We start from the raw sequence: 17,300 nt of genomic DNA, 5'->3' as shown, positions 1-17,300 counted from the left end.
ACAAAAAATGTTGTAATATATGTGATGACGTGTATATATTTACAATATATATATGTATATATATACACGTTTGATAAAGAGGGCTCTTTGATTCGAGGTGCAGGATTTCTACATTTGTCTTATTTCAAATGAATTTGCGGGGCTGCGTGCTCTTCAATTGCGTTGCTGACTTCAGATTTTGATGATCCACACAATTGCTTCTTGTTCTTTCAACGCAAAATGACAACCAAAATATTTTTGAAAAGTATTTTTGTCAAACCGGTCCACATAATTGCATTTTTTGGTGAGTTCAACAAAAATATGATTCACATTTGATTGTTTTATATTTCAACGTGTTCCACAATTATTTCTTTGTTTATCCAACAGCTTAAATATTTGTTGGTCTGTCAAGAATTGCAATATTGCAAATAGGATGTTGATCCAATTAAATTTTTTTTGGTTTGATATTTGTGCAATTTTCGACATTTTTAAATTAACCCCCCCTCCCTCCCCCCAAAAAGTCAAAAGTGAACCTTTTTTAAACTTGCCAATTATTCTATTAGTTTAACACAAAACATGCTAAGTTGCTTTAGCATGTTTAATACGTTTGTCAACCTGTTGTCAAACACACAATTTCATTTTCTCATTTAAATGCAAAAATCTTAATTTGATGAAATGATTTTTTTGGGGCGTGCGTGTGAAATATTACACACACCCCCTCCCAAAAAAATCATTTCATCAAATGAAGATTCAGCATGTTACATACTATTTATTTTGTCAGTTGAACACAAAAATGTTAAATTGTTCAAAATTATTTTCTATTTTTTTTTATATATACCATCAAGGTATGTATACAGTTTTCCAGCTGCGAGCAAGATCTAAACGTAGCCTCACGTCACCGCCCCCGCCCTCGCGCCTCGGCCCTCACGACCGTCAACTTGCACGTTACATCTTTTTACACTTGTTTTGTCTCGGGGTCTTTCCAATTTCTTCTTTTTAACTTTTGCTGCTCGGTGGTGGTGGGGGAGGGGGGGGGGGGGGGGGGGGAGGTATCCCACCAAATAAAAAGACTAATCGAATTTGTATGGTGCAAATTGCGAAAAAATATTAAACACAAATAAGTAAGTTAATATTGGACAAAGGTTTCTATTGAAATAGTCACATGAAATTGTGCGGTTGACATCAAAATATTCAATCTCAGTTGTATTATTTTCAATGGACTCTTTTTGGAGAATTGAAAAGTGTTCAATTATCAACTCATTGATTGTATTCACAGATGCACATATCAACACGATTCCCAATCAATATATAGATTTGTTTTATTCTAACAGTGTTTTGAAAAAATAGCATCCTAACCAGACAGCGTGTATTGTTGGATTTTCTCTTCAGCATCTTTTTTCAAGCATGATTTTGCAACGGTAACCAGGGTCAAAGTTATGCAATAATAACAATACAACTAATAATAATGTTCATGAATAGTGCCTCATGTCACATGACTGCTCCGTGCAGCATTTTCATTTGACAGAATCCTTTCCACATGACAAGGCAACAATTGAGAGAGGAAAAAAGAAAGAAAGAAGCAGCACAGACAACAATATGCAAGTTGGACCGCTGATGTTTTGATGAATTTTGACACCGTTTGTCACGTCCACTTGCCAAAATCACACACTGTTCATTGCATGTTTTCTTACAGAAAAAAAAAAACGATTCGACTCCATCGAATTTATTTCACGGTTTCTGGAAAAACGTAACGGGAAATCCCACTCAATGTAGATTGATGGCTTTTTTTCATTAGAATTGGAGAGTCTATCAGTTGTATATCTACTTTACTTTCGGTGTACATTTTGATTTCGTGGTCGGGAAGAATCGTGACGCCGGCGGCTGTGTTTCAATTTGCAGATATTTCGTACAGTAAATGGTTGTTCCTGTATTTATGTAAAGTGAGTGTAGTGTAAATATCTTTCAGTCTTCTTATTTGCGATCTTCACGTAAGGAAAAGTGTGATTTCGCTCAGCAAACCGCTTCAAAAGGGAGATTTTGCTCACAGACTAACAACGCAAATGTACAATATTTTGCGGGGGATTCTTTAAAAACATGGTGCCCATTTTTGTGTTACTCTCTGTTTTTTTTGTTTTGTTTTTGTTAGGTTTTTTTCCCCCAGTTGTTTTAAGTAGCCTATCCAGTCTGTGCTTTGTCTTCTTCTTCTACTTCTGTATTTCTTTTTTCAAATGGCTGGAGCTGTGAAATTTAAATAAGTTGAAACATATAAATGTATATTAATATGAATGGAGGCATGAAGGTTAATAAAATTGCATTTTATATGTAATGCTCGGTTAATATGTTGTTATTCCCTGCTCCGCAAATATTGATATTCAGGGGAACTATAGTGGAACCTCTAAAATTAAATTGTACAATTCTGAATTTGATCCAGATTTTTGGGGAAATATGGCCCTCGTCAAACTATTTTTTGGGCAATTTTTGACAAACATCTTCTGGAAAGTAAAGACCTTAATGTTATACAATTCTAGAGAATTGTGCCCCTAAAGTCATACAGTACAGTATATTTCCAACTTGACCCAAATGCTAAAGAAGTACAAATATGATTTTGAAAAACTTGAAAAAAAATCAAAATTTGACCAAAATGATCTGGGAACGTGTCCCCCTTGCGCCGACCACTGGAGAAAACATATCTGCTGTACCGAAGTCCTACAGTTCGACATTTTATCCAAAAATATTTACATGAAGTCAAACAAAAAAATATGCCGCTAAAGTTTACAATTGTGAAATTGACCCAAATACTCTCGAAAAATATATCCCTAAATGTGCGAATTTCTGAACTTCACCCAACTGTTCTGAATAAAATATGCCCCTTAAAGTAGAGTCATTTCAGATTTCACCGAAATGTGATAGGGGCATATTTTTCCCAATATTATACAATTTAGAATAATTGGTTTTTTTTGTGTTTTTTTTCCCCCCCTGTGTATAATGTCCCAGATTTCATGCAATACCAAATTTATATATTCTAGAAAAAAAATTGCCCCATTGACCCACATTTATGAGAAAAATATGTCCCTGTAGGTGTACCTTTTTGACTTTGGTCTTATATATATATATCTATATATATATATATAAAGTTGATGCCTCTACAGTCATGCAGTACAAGTCAGAAAAATCAAGCAGGCAGGATTGGCTTTATTCGAGAAAAGTAGGTGATAAAAGAACATTCTCCCACAGGGAACAGCTTTGTTTGGTGTTTATTAATGAATTTTGAAAAAATAAATATGTAAAAAGCACTTTGAAAAGGAGCTTGAAGACACTAAAAGCGTTTGGCAGATGTTCACGCCGCCAGGTGCTAAGTAGAGGGGGGGGGGGGGGGGGGGGGAAAGCACTTTGAAAATGCTTTTTGAAGACAAATCAAGGAAATGATACTTTCATCTTGTTTGGAGCTCGACTTAAAAAAAACAAACAAACAAACAAAAAACATATGTTCGGACGTGATTTGCTCCCCAAAAAAATGTGGCGATTTGTTATTAATAATATCAACCAAAAATTCAATTACTGCAATTTAATATAATTACCCTCTTACATTATAGCTGTCTGAATTTAGTATCTAAAATTAGTATCAAAAATCTAATGAAAAATAAATTGTATTATTATTTTAAATTAAAAAAATGTTTTGTTTATTATTACAGTATTCTGATTTTTAAAATTTTAGTCCAGCAGCCACTTTATAGAGGGGAAAAAGAGGAAAAACATTCAAAGAATAAATGAAAAAAATCAGACACAAACATTACATTACGTACATAACAAATAACTGCAAAAATAGGGTTGCACAAGTGCACACACCCTCTTATAAGTGGGCATGTGGCAGTGTTCAGAATGAACCAATCATATTTAAACTCATGTTAAACGGCAGTCAGCACACCTGCCTCCGTTTAAAATTTATAGACCTACATAAAGTTCAGGTGTTCAAGCAGGCTTTTCCTGACATTTTTTTGCATTCTAGCAGAAGCCTAAAGGTTCACTGACTGCTGTTTGGAACAGCTCCTAATTCCTTCCACCTTGACCAAGGTCCCGGTTGCAGCTGCGCTAAGACGCTGCCCAAATCTTGAGGCCGCCACCACCTGCAGGTTTGCACGCCGTTCTTTTGGTGAGCCGCAGTCTTTGTCTGCACCAAAAGTATCCAGCGCACACAAAATAGCGCAAACGTTTTTCAACAGAATTGTTCAAAGAATATTTTTCTTCATTATTTTCAGTTTTTATTTTGGAGACACTCCTCATCTGAAGCATTAACGACTCCACAAGTGCACTTTTTATTTATTTTTTATTTTTTTGTGACAGCACAGAAAGTGACCAGTGATGGAAAAGATGACGATAACCATAGAACCGGAACTGGAATTTATTCTGAGATAGGAAAGGCTCTGGCTGCTTTTTTTATTTTTTTTATTTTTTTTAATTAATACTTGTGTGAAAGTTAAACATGCTATAATATAGCTCTATATATATATATATATATATATATATATTTTTTTTTTTGTATAATTAATAAAGGTTTTATAAGAAGACCTTTGACAAAACTTTCCGCATCCCAAACAGGATTGTGCTGAAATTTGAAGCTTCTCCTCTAGTGTGTTAATTCCAAGAATCAAACTGCAAACATTACATTTGCTTCTGTGGAGTCTTTTGTCAGCTTCTTTCAGGAACTTTGACATGTGCTTGGTGCTTTTCCTCCTCCTCCTCCTCCTCCTCCTCCTTCTTCTTCTTCTTCTTCAAGTCATGTCTCAGCAATAAAAAGCCGAGTCGTAATCCAACCTTGCAGCGCTCTTAAGATCACAGTGACAGCAGCTTTAAAGATCAGCTTAACACAATAGAGTTGACTTGTCAGGCTTTTTGTTTGGTTCCCACACGAGTGAAGTATCGCGTAAGCGGCTGCACAGCTGACCTGACCGAACACGTCGTCCACGTGGAATGATCTCATACGGCGGAACCTCCAAAGTGGAACACAATCCATTTCCACTTCCCAAACCAAATTCCCTATATTACATAACGTCAAAGCGGACGGCGGACCGGTCGCCGGTCAACCACGAGGCACACATGCACACAGGTGAACCTTCCCAAATTGAGCTCAAGTGCCTGCGCCGACGTCAGGCGAAGTTGCAAGTATGGCGACGATGCCGTGCAAGAAAACCCCAAAACTTAAGTGACTTGATGAATCCATGTTCAAATGTGTCCTGGGACTGTAAATGACTATCGTCTGCGATTTGAATCGGATTTGGGAATGAGTAGCGTCATTTGTGTCATTGCAGGAACCTTTGAATAAGAACACTTCAGGAGCCACAATGTTTGCGCCCTTTATTTTTCCCTTTTTTTCTTTTGCGATTTTTGCAGTGTTTATATGTTTTATTTATTCCTTCCTGACATGTTTTGCTTGTTCGGACTCATGGTTGTCTGTATTTATGTTCAGGATGCATAGTCTTTATTGCTTGCATACAATTTGTTCATTATGGATATTTTCCTTGTAATACCTGTTTTGTTAATTTTGACTTTTTTATTTTTTGGATGTCTTTAAACCTGCATTATGTTTTATCTTGGGTGTATTTTAACCTTGCCAATACACTGGCATTGACTTGTTTGACATTCATTAGTTGATGCCATATTTGGAATATGCTTTATGATATATAATGTTGAAATTGTGTTTAACAAGTGAAGTGGAGTATGACGTATTCCATCCAGCTTTGTGCGAATGAGCCTTTTCCCGACACGACCACCAGAGGGCAGTGGTTTGCTGCAGTTCATCTTTACATTTTGCTGCGAATTTAAATAGCTTCTCACTCAACTCCATTATCCAAATAACAAAGTCAATATGTTCCAATTTTCTATGATTTTGTCGTTATTTTGTATACGCTGAGCTACATAATGCTACTTCAAACAGTAAATTGTTTCCTGTTCGTATGCTGTTGCCTTGAAATGTTTTGGCATTCAAATAATATTTCGGCTTTATATGAGGCACATATCAATTTGCTGGGAATTCAAAGATAGTCATTTAAAAAAAAATGTTCCTTTTCATCCTCAAGTGACCCTCTCGCCTTCATGATGTTACAATGAAGTTATTTTTTAATGGTTTCTACCCTTGAAAAATACAATCAATATGTTGTCCCTACTTTTATTTAATCTGTCGTTTGGCGGCGTCACAAGCAGCGAGCAGCACACTTATCGGACGTGGCGCTCTTTCATTAGCCATCGTTTCCTTCGCCCGCTCCTGTTTGGGAAACAGCAGATGAGGCTAGCGTAGACTCTCCGGGGAGAAATTCCCTATAATTCCTTAATTAAATGGAATAATTTAATTACAGTAACTTAGGCAGCATTCATCAATATAATTGTTTCTGGGGCGCAGCATTATAATTGAGCTTGAAATGAAAACAAGTCCATTTTGAAGGTTCCTTGCGAACTTGCGCCGTGTTGCTGTTTCTCTGCGGCATTTCTCCCTTTGATGGGCGGCCATTCCGCGACATTTATTACAGCCGCTTAATTTAAGATCTCTACAGGCTCGGACAAGAAGACGAGAGATGATGGCGCCGCTCGCTGTTGGCCTTCTAATCTGATCCTCCCTGCTGGCCTTTCATAAAAGTCCAAACGTACCGCCGCCATCTCAAACTGTCTTGGATTTCACCACAAAGGAGAGCCCAATACATAACCCCCCTTAAATAATAAAACATCCTTTTGCTCTAATCTGCTGCAAGAATGTTGCCCGTTTGAAGTCTTGCGCGATGGCGTAATTGCCCTCACAGGTGTGCCCTCCGCGGACAAACCCGCTCATTGTTCGCCGCGGGAGCCGTCGGCCCGGACGGATTCTTCGGCCCGACGAACTGCGCTCTGATTCTTGCCAGTGCGCTTGTATCGTTTGCGCTCGCAGTTTCTTGTAATCGGATTGTAACAAAGTTACTGAAAGTTTGATTTTGTTCCAGGTCTCCCCTTGCAGACGTCAGAAGAGTTTTCGAAGCTCAGCGTTTGGTCTTCATAAAGCATCCTTGGCTTTCAAAAACACCCGACGTCTTTATGATGACTTTTCAGCCACTTTGGAGTTGCCGTCGTCGTGGTCTACTGTAGTATCTGTGACTTTTGAGTGCGCGTGGCTTGAAAAGGCGGGGCCCGGCAACGGCGAGCGGCGTGGGCGTCAGCCAATGAGAGTGTTATCCGGATAGGTTAAATTGGATTCAAAAAAACACTTCAGTAAAGTATAGATATTGGAAATTTCTATGACGTAACAAAGTATTTGTACTTCGTGACCTGACACCTCTGCTCGCTACATTTGAAAACAAGTATTTGCACTTTCTCCTCTTTACTTTGTCAAAATAGGCTCGTCACTTTTTCCAACCTTCCCGAATGACGAGAGATGCAACTAGAGAGCGGTAAAGTGCGGCGCAGTTGAGATCTTGATCCATTGAAGGCTACAGGAAGGAATTGTTTGGGATCGTTGGCGACAAGAATCATTTGTGGCAAATGTGTTGTCTTGTGTTTCTGGAATTCAGAAATTCTCCGTCTAATCTGAAAAAAAAAAAAAAACCTACTTTTACTCGCATATTTTCATCCACAAATGTTAGAGCGTATCAGTCCTTTTTCCACCTTTGATACAGTTGTTCAAATAGACATTTATGTTGGAGGACTTTTGAATCCGCTCACTGCTCATTCCGTGACGCAGCACAGCGGATGTCAGACACCTGTACGACCTTCACCTTTGTTGTCCTCGCGGGATAAAATAATAATACGAACAAAAAAAAAAATGTATCTATAAATCCCCCCTGTGTCGTTAGTTCTTAGTGGTTCAGTTAAGTGTCAATGTACATGATATTTGGACGCTCAGTGTTGTTAGCTAAGACGACGGCCGCTAATTTAACCATCCCAGAAAAGCTGTCTCGGGCATTTCTTTCAAAGTTGAAATGAAACGTGACCGTAGATATGTATTTAATAATTTCGGCGACGCTGTCGTAGGATTAGCTGACGTGAAAGGACGTCTTGGGAGACACAATTGACAAAGGAATCGTGATGGTTGCTACTGCTAATTGCTAACGCTGGGTTAGCGTTAGCTGAAAGCTGCTGTTTGAAATTGGATCTAAACTTTAACACACACAAACGATACATTGAACAAAGTAAAGAAACAAATGTTATTAATATTAGAATTCAGTAAAAAAAACAAACTGAGAAATGAAATATTAAATATATCCATCTTTCTATAGAAATACTATACAGGGCCATAAAATCAAAAACGTTTATCGTAATGCATTGAGCTGCAGTATTTCTATAAATCTTATATACTGTATGTCTACAGTCCTGACGCAAATGAAATATCGTCACACATATTTTAGCACGTCTGCGTCGCGGTTGCGGGTTCGAATCCCGGCCCCGCCTGGTGTGGAGTTTGCATGTCTTTCCCCCCCGTGTCCAGACTTGAGGGATGTTCTATCTATTTCGGATTCTACAGCAGTCTCGTCCTTTTTTGTTGTTTTTGTTGACAGGTTAAGCACTTAAATGAAACGTTATTTCCATACCTGAAATCAAACAGGTTTTGCCCGTGGGGTCGAAAGTGTATTGGCTGAACGTTTCCTGAATCTCGGCTCTTGTTATTCGCCCCCAGATTTTGAACGCCGCCTGTTAATTGTACGGAGATATCTGTCCGTCTGCTCAACAGCTGCCCGAGCTCTGGAGAATCATCCGGACGAATGAATTAGCGGCCTCGTTTGAATATTCTTTTCGATTCGGAATAATCAGGCGGCTATTCGGCGGCGGCGCGCTTGTGCACAGATGCGCCAACACAGCCGACGTGACCCGTGACGGGAAGAACGGGAATAATGCAGGTGTGCATTTCTTTTCTCTTCTTTGCACTTCCGCATGATAAAGACACTTCTTGTTCAAGGTGATCCTCACTTTGCATATGGCTGATTAATCTTATTGTACGGCAGCTAACATTGATCAGAGGAATGATTAGAAATGCATTAGTCAGCAGACCGTTTGGAGCGGTTGCCTTTAAGTGCTGCGGCCGAGCCCACTTTCCATAGGTGTCTGTGCTTTTTTTTTTTTTTTTTTAATTTTGTTAGATAGAATTTAGCAAATGGATGCGCACGCGCTGCCCAAATAGAGCATCAAAGCTGTAATGCTTATGGACATAATTGAATTTACGAGGCGGCGTAGCTGCTAAACTCGTTAGCTCGAAAGTTGTTATACGTTTGCGAGCCGACGAAAGAAGTAATGCAGCATTACGTAGATGAGAAATCCTGGCTGCGTGTGCAAAATATGTGACAAAATGTCTTTCGGCCTTTTGCCCAGGGACGGGGGAACATTTGACCCGATCCGCCATACAATTCTACAGACAAATGAAACCCTCAAAGCCCTCCCACATAAATATGCCATTTCCTTCAAAGGAGAACTAAAATCAAATGAAGTTTCCATGCCATCAAAATGAGTGTGTGACATGATAGTTACTCATTTTTTCATGTACCTGCCCACTCAACTCAGCTGACGGGCAACACAACATTTCCGGGTTTTAGGCGAGCCGGGGGACGGCGGCGTCTCGCTTGCCGTGGCCGCTCACAGCGCACCGTCGCTGGCCGCGGGGGGGGGGGGGGGGGGGGGGGGCGCGTGGCTGCAAGCGGAGAAGAACGAGGGAGAAAAAAGAAAAGAAAACCAGCGCGCCGTCTCCGTCGTCGGACGTGAACGTGCAGACGACCCGCTGTGATATCGGGACATATGAAATATTAAGGAGCAATACGGCTGTCTCGATGGCCAGGCCTAAAACACCATCCAGAATAGCTTGAAAAAGGGCATCCTGGGCATTTCCAACCCAAATTATCTTGAAAACCCGATAAAAGGACATCGACAATTATGAATATTTTTTCCCGCAACCCCTGTGCTCACACTACGTAAGTTTTAAAGGTCTAAATACAGTGCATAGAAATTTCCAGCTAAAGATGTTAGTTAGCATGCGCATGTGGCTTTTCTCTGGATAACTCCAGCTTCCTCAGCTTTCTGGAAACATGCACGCTGGGTTCGTTGAGGACCCAAAATTGCGTAAACGCTTGTTTGTTTGCTCCAGGGCTCCGCGCGTCCGACCGCAAAAATGTAGCGTGCCGAAGACGAGGGATTACTGTATGACATTTAAGAATGTTCAAATGTTACTTCAAACATTGGCGGGACACACTTGAAAGGTTTTAGGATGGCGCACTGTTTGAACATGGAACAGATTATTTCTATTCCCATTATTTCTTCAACTTGATTTGGGAGGCGTGTTCATCCTTTAATCCGGCGTGGTGAACAAGTCTTTCTTCGCAACCACGGCGCTTTGTGCTAATTGAAAACGAGCTTAAGCTCTTCCGTTTGGAAACCCAAGGACGCAATGACACTTTGAGCGAGGAACCGCTAACTCAGACCTCATCGCAACTTGCGGGTAAATAATGATTTATACCGTTGCGTTTGCAGCTACAAGAAGACAATTCTCAGCGGACGGCGCAGAGCGGTGGCAGACATACATGGAATTTGAAAAGCCGCCTAATTAGAATCACTCCTAAATCAATTGGTGCTGCTAAGCGTTTGATTAGCTCGCAAAAAAGGGACAAGGGTTTTTACAAGTGAAAGGCAGCGCGTGGACTCCCAACTGCAGAGGTGCGCAACGCTTAAGGGTCCCGGCAAGACAACGCTCGCCACATGTTCGGCGCTCCCCCATTAAAAAGCCGGGGGAAATTAATGAGCTTCCATTGGCGCCCTCACAACAAAGCCGCCTTACAGAAACTTGACTCTTCAGTAGTTCCCAATCAACCGGTAGCAGCAGATTTGCTTTTATTTCCCCTGTAACCCAAAAACGCTGCCCGCTGCGACTTTTACACGAGTCTTACCCCTGATTGGAATTGTTTGTAGCGCATTCTTAATTAAAGATACGTCAATAGTTAGCTGTGTTGGCTCGTCAAAATGTGATGGTGTATAAAAAAAAAGCGTTTTCCACAAACCGTGCAAAATGTGTCAAAAAAAAATAAAAAATCCATAAAATAGGAACAAATTGGTCTTATTCTTTGGTCATTCACGTCTACCAAACGCGCTATAAACTATGTAACGTCTAACAAACTCGACATCGATTTCGCTATTTTACCTGCTTGTACACAATTAAGAGCGCCGTGCCAAACAAAGAGTGCGGAGGTTTGCAGAAAGGTATTAATTGGAGCTTTATTTATGCAGATGCGCTGCAAATTTGCATTGCACAGACGGGTTTATGGCGGCAGTAAAACATCTGCTCCAGCGCAACGCAGCAAGTCCAACGCGCAACGGCGAACGTGTCGCCGAGGCCGCGACTGCTGAAATGGGATGGGCGCCTGTTTTTGGAATTGAACTTTCACACTTTTCAAACAACAGCTGGTTTGAAAAGATGAAGTTAAGAACCTGAAGCCCAAATGCTGTCATGTCTTTGCCTTATACCCGCGTGGGTTCCATCTCTGTACGTTCCCCGCCAAAACAAACAAACCTTATCGCTTCTTTTTGTCTCCCTCACCAAGAAAGGGCGTGACACGACATTGCAACGCACATGACGCGAGTGAAGACAAACAGAAGCGCGAGCGTTTGAGAAGTAGACTGATTTCTACTACGTGCATCGCCTGGCAACCCAAAACCTCAGAAGAATCATCCATAAAACAGTTGTGGCTGCAAACGCAACTCATGGCCGACTAATATTCATTCTTTTTATTTGTTCGTGAATGATCAAGCATGATATCAATAAACGTGCTACCTTTAAATTATGAGACTCAGCAAAAGTCGCCGTGTTCTCCCGGTGCTTGCGTGGGGTTTCTCCGGGTATTCCAGTTCCCTCGCGCATCTTGGCGTAATTGGAGATCCTAATTTGCCTATTGATGTGGATGTGAGTCTCCACAGTCGTTCTGTCTATACGCGCCCTGTGATTGGCTAGTGTGCCAAAATCAGCCGGGATAGGGTCCGGCTCACCCTCATATTCTTTGCTCTTTTGAATTTTACACGAAAAAGAAAACTTCCAATAAATCACCGAACCTGATGGATTGTACACTTAGCAGCGAAGTGAGAGATTTTTCAGTGTTCAAAAGCAGCATTAGTTGAAAGCTTTTTTTTTTTTTTTTTTTGAGCTCTGAAGTGGAGAATAAATAAAAATATCGTCTTATCGCACTGGCAAGAACAATCCACTCCTAAGAAGAGAGCGTTTTTTTCTTCCAAGTCTTTGTCTACGTGTGCCAAGCGTGTTGAAAATATCCCACTTTGTTTCTCTTTAATCCGCACAAACGCACACTCGTGCACCGGCGCTGCGTGGCTGCAAGGTCACTTCACGTATTGATAAATCACCCAGCTGTGATTCCCTCCTGACAGCTCAAACTAACATCAAGCTGGATGGCGGGGGGGGGGGGGGGGGGGGGGGGGGGGGGTGGGCACAAAAGACCATCAAGCGGCCCTTTTTCCTGACACTTTTATTCAATCACGGCCAGATTGCTTACGACAGCACCAGCAGCTGTTTCGTCTTCATCTTTCCCCATTTGATAAAGCGGCGTCAAGTCATATTTCTGCAAGTACTTCACCTCACCCCATACTGTGCCGCTCGGCGGCCGGCCGAGCCGTCGGGCACGCGCGCATTCCACATGAGGGGATCGTCAAATGGGTCAGGGAGTAATGGCACCCCTCTGAAGGTCGCTGTGGCGCGCGGGGTGGGGGGGGGGGAGAAGCTAGGTGCGCGGGTGCAGCGGGGGTTGACGACAAAGCAACAAGCTGAAGGTCAAAGATAAGAACAGTCGCAGAGATATCTAAGATAGCCGCTCGGAATTAAACAATGAGGCAAAGGCGGCGCGACGTCGATTGTGCGATTGTGTTGTTTTTAAGAGGCGGGATTGGTTTATTTCGGGATGCGGGAGCTCTTCTGTTGACCTCGCGCCTGGCGGGATGGAGGTCGGCGATAGGACAAGAGGAGCGTTGAGCGTGTCCACTCTTTGTTTGCGGACAAATTGTCAACAACAGAAACGAGAATTCCACTTCGCAGCTGCCTCGGAATCTTTTTCGACGGCTTGGCGGTGGCCGCTGACAGGCCGCACTTTTCCTGTGCGAGTCGACAACAATCGCAGGTGCTGGAGGTCATTGTAAGGAGGATGATGATGATGATGATGATGGCCATGTTGGGAAAGCATTACTCAAACTGTTCATACAATATCTGTTAAGCTTACGGATTGTGTTAAGTTGTGTTAAGCACACAACTCCCATCTGTGTGCAGTTTGCATGTTCTCCCAGCGCTTGCGTGTTTTTCCTTTGGGGTTTTTCTTCCCACATCCCCCAGGAAACACGCCTCCGATGTTACATACAGACTGTCAATGTACATTTGACTTATTTATTGAATTGTCCATAGAGTAGGCGTGACTGAGATTGACGTGTAACCTCCTCGGACCCGGAGTCGCGCGGGACGAGCTTGAGCCGCGCGGACGCAGATCGCTCTCATCTCCGCTTCAGCCAGGTCGGCCATTACTGCATTTCAACCGTTTATCTGGTGATTAGACTGTAAATGTCCATAACAATACTAAGGGGAAAAAAAATCAACAACTGTAACATAAAATCAATCACTTTAAAGAATGACTTATGAACTAGGAGGCCAACGGACAGATTTTTGTGCAGCAACAAGAGAAAAAGGGAGAGTTTCGTGAAATGGAATTCAAGTCATAAAATGTTGGTGATCAGAGTTTTGGAAATTGCCGTTACCGCCCAATACAAAAGCATGCATCTCCAAATTGTATTTGTACTTAGTAGAGCTAAAACATGATGAAATAAAAAAAAAGCTTCCCACATTTAGAGACACATGCGTTTGAAAAAAACAAAACAATTTTGACAGTGCGGGAGAAAAGAGGCCAAGTGTGATTCCAGTACACATTTGACTTTTTGTGCCCTCAATCCTAACGTCAAAGTGAATTCAAAAACATGAACGGGTCTCATTTGACTTCCTTTTACTTTACTTTAAAAAGAAGAATGCTGTACACAATGTATGGAGCTAGGCTGAATGTATAAAAGCGCTGGCTGTGGATTGTTAAGCGGCAGTGTTTATTTAATGTGTGGGTAACGGTACAAAGAAACACTTTGGAACGCCTAGATTCCCCCCCCCCATAATTTCACTTCTTCTTTTAAGACAACCTAATGAGGACAAGTGCGTTGGAAAATGGATGGATGGCTGTTCCAAGACGTTTTGAATAATTGTATGCTTTCAACATCGTGGGAACAGTTTGGCTAAGACGCTTTTTGGTTCCAAACGAGAAAAGGAAAATGCAAGAGTCCTGACCTTTATCCCCATCAAACACCTTTGCGATAAACTGAACTGACATTATGAACCAGCTCCTTTCAACAACTGCACCGCAGCTGTTGCGTTGTGACAAAAAAAGTGAGCTTGTATGCAGTTTTAGCCAAAATGAATGGTCACTAATTCCGCTGAGATTCATTTGTCAGGCGGAATGTCGGGAAAAGCTCGCACGGAGGAAAAAGAAATGGGACAGCTCGCTCGGCTCCAACTTGGCGTGGCTCCCGGGAATGCGGTTAGCGAGCGTACAATCGCCGCCTATTGCCGGTGGCACAGCTGCTGCGGACATATGTTTCCCCACCAAAGGAGGACAACATCAACCAGCCGCACCTTGAACAGGTGAGCAGACGAATGGCGTGTTCGCGCCTTTGACTGGCTGCCGTCCAGTCCTCACCCTTTTTTGCATCGCTCGACAAATAAGTTCCTTGACGGCGTGCTGGCCTCAAAACTTTTAGAATCTGTGACAAAATATCGGTTTTACTTGGAATGGACGACTGAAGGTGTGTTTTCCCAGTTCAAGAAGCATCATTTTTGCAACAACAACAAAAAAGATTTGAGCACGAGGCGCATCTAAACCTCTTCAACTTCGGACTCGCTGTACATGGCGTTTCAGTCCGGGATCTTTCTATTGTAGATTGGATTTGATTTTAGTCTGGATGCTGGAGGCTAGTCTTGATCCTATCTGGTCTGGTGGAGGATACTCACGATTGTCGGTGGTGATATCGTTGTGTGTGCGTCGCGTTGTGTTGGTCATCTCGAGTTGATAAGAGCAGTAAGAATACACGCGCTTTTTTGTCTTTGTCATGTGTGGGGGTCTCACATTTTATAACTTGGTTAAGCTTTTACAAACGTGTATGTTTGTACTCTGCTCTATTATTTCTGGTTGAGAAATATGTTAGCCTAATATAGTGAATAGTGAATTTGGCAAGCCTGCATAAACGCACTATTGATTTTCCACGAGGGTGTAGTTGAGCTCGGACCGGCCGTCTAAATCCCCAATCGCTGTTCGCGTTGACGGTAACGAATGACGAGCGAGTCACAACCGAATCGTTACTCCTTGTACTAATCCGCGATGAAGACGTCATTGTCCAAGAAATGAAAAATCCGATTTGATTATTTGAAAACTATCCATAGGCCTATTTGTTTGGGTCACAGATTTGATCACAACAGAAGGACAACATTTTTTTTTTAAGGTAAAATGGCTTACTTGAACCAGGATCCCTTGCCGCATCGTGCCCATGGTCTATCTTGCGCCGTCTCGGTGCTGTAAAATTCGTACATCCGAGATGTTAGTTAGTTAGTTAGTCAGCTTTGCTGCTAGTTAACGGTCGCGGTCTGTCACGAAGACCGGACGCCGTGTTCCGCGGGGATTATCGTCTCAGGGTAGAGAACGGCTCTGTGATCCATGTGATCGGCTAGTGCGGCTACAACTGCGCGCAGGCGCGCTATGTCAAAATGGCGGCAGATGCCAACAAAGAAAGGTATCAGCATTGCAGTTCTTGTCAGTATAAAATAGCTACTTTGATTAGTTTCCATTGGAATGCGAAAATTATGATTCGGGGTTCATTTTTTCCCAGCAGACTGGCAAGGGAATCCGAATTGCCACTCATTCTTTCGTAGCGCTACGTGTGGTGTGTAGGGTTGCGGTCGACGGATGGAGAGGGATGTTTTGAAAACAGCGCAAAACCCACTGACTTCTTTAGCATCATTTAATCGGCGAATGGCTAGGACGGTATGCCGAAACCTATGGAACCTAGGAGGTAGCCTGCTACAAACAAACAAACAAACAAGGTGCTACATGATTTCTTTCCCGAGCAATTTTGTTAATAGGCTACCCGGTCGTGCCGGTGCTCCGTGTGAACCGGTTGACATTGGTCACACATTGAGAGACTTGGAGGAGGACAATAATTCACAGGGCGCGGCATTAAGGAACCCTAACAGCACATCCGGCGTGCTGAACAAAGGCTTTTCGCCCGGCACTCCTCCTCGCAAATGACCAAAATGTGAAAGAAAAAGATTACATTTATTCATAGCTGCCTTTCATCAGGCAGCTTATAACCTAAACTTGGAATGTAACGCCAAATTATATGCATATTGAGCTGACCTCTTTCACCTTTTTTTTTTTTCTTCTCTTAAAGCCACGGAGGATGTGTGATATGCAAAAAGCCTGCAGATCCTTCTGCTCGTCATTTAGAGCATTTCAGCACTTTTTAGCTTCCGAGCTGTCCAAGGGTGATCGCGTTGGTCAGTAATAGATAAAGAAGGGCCTCCTCCATTAGCGTGGAGGTCAAACGTAATGTCTTAAAAAAAAAAAAAAAAGGAAAGAAAACCTCGCTGACATTGCGGGAAGAAAAACAATACGACTTCAAGTTCGAATAACGGATGTCGAACACTTGCGACCTTTTCCTCGTCCCTTTGTCACATCTTCACCAGTAACCCGTTACATGCCGTCACCCGTCAGCTTCAGCGAAGTGCTCGAAGGCCACGGAAGGTTCCGCCGCCATTTGCCGGAGCGCGGCCTGAGAGCTGAGCGCCGGCAGCCGCGCTGATGGGAGCAAATGGAACATTTCCTGTGTGCATTACATTGGCGGCGCTCACCTCCGCAACAAGAAACGCTTCAGATTATTGTTAAAGCTGTTTTATTGAATTCAGAAGACCCTTTGACCATTGTCAACCAATAGGAACATTCGCTTTGTTTGACGTGCTTACGGGCCTTTTAGCCCATAGCGAGTACTGAACTGGGGTCCTCAAGGCCTCATCCGAAGTCCTCAATACGAATACAGTGTGTAAATTCCCAAATTCCCCAAATTTCCAATGCCACTGACACGATCGAAGATGCTGCTGTATTTTCATGAAAGACGTCGACACGACAGCCCGCTTCAAGTCCGATTTGATTTTGGTTCGTCGAGAGTAAAGTTCTCCGTACTCCGAGCCAATCCAAACTACTTTTTGTTTTAAGCTACGGTTGTTTTAAGCTCATTGTACCGTCAAATTGATC

The sequence above is a fragment of the Phyllopteryx taeniolatus genome, chromosome 12, assembly GCF_024500385.1.
Source record: "Phyllopteryx taeniolatus isolate TA_2022b chromosome 12, UOR_Ptae_1.2, whole genome shotgun sequence".
In the NCBI taxonomy this organism is placed as follows: domain Eukaryota; kingdom Metazoa; phylum Chordata; class Actinopteri; order Syngnathiformes; family Syngnathidae; genus Phyllopteryx; species Phyllopteryx taeniolatus.
This window is presented reverse-complemented; position numbering follows the sequence as displayed.